This window comes from Chiloscyllium plagiosum, unplaced genomic scaffold, assembly GCF_037043375.1.
Source record: "Chiloscyllium plagiosum isolate Xiang-an unplaced genomic scaffold, Cpla_swu_hap1 HiC_scaffold_17, whole genome shotgun sequence".
Lineage (NCBI taxonomy): Eukaryota > Metazoa > Chordata > Chondrichthyes > Orectolobiformes > Hemiscylliidae > Chiloscyllium > Chiloscyllium plagiosum.
Genome location: NW_028270155.1, coordinates 947,501 through 948,196, shown reverse-complemented (window position 1 = coordinate 948,196; position 696 = coordinate 947,501).

Here is a 696-nt window from a genome sequence, read left to right as displayed (position 1 = left end):
TTTAGGCTGAAGGGCGTGTTCACACTGTATCGATTCTCTGATTCTAAAGAGAGTTCAGCAGTCCTGAACCATCTCATCACCATCAATCTACTGCTTTGCCACTACCTCTGCCAGACCCACCAATGTTGATGTCACCGATCCTCAGGCGCTATCTTTTGCCACTGGACTGATACTCCTCTGCCACCACCTGTGCCAGACTGTCCAATGTCAGAGTTGTGTCTCTCTATTGGACACCTCCTTGTCCACATTGCTGCGATGTCCTTCTGCCACCGCATTGCTGCTGTCTACACTGGACCCAACCAACGATGAAGTTGCTGATCCTCAGGCACCATCTTTTGTCACTGGGCCTACCTTGCCGTCATCGCCTCCAGCATTGTGATTCCAATGACAAATCCTGGAAATGTAAGGGTTCAGAGCTGAGAATGTGTTGCTGGAAAAGCGTAGCAGGTCAGGCAGCATCCAAGGAACAGGAGAATCAACGTTTCGGGCATAAGCCCTTCTTCAGGCTCATGCCCGAAACGTCGATTCTCCTGTTCCCTGGATGCTGCCTGACCTGCTGCGCTTTTCCAGCAACACATTCTCAGCTCTGATCTCCAGCATCTGCAGCCCTCACTTTCTCCTCCAATGTAAGGGTTCAGGTTAGAGTGGTGCTGGAAAAGCACAGCAGGTCAGGCAGCATCTGAGCACCAGCACCAC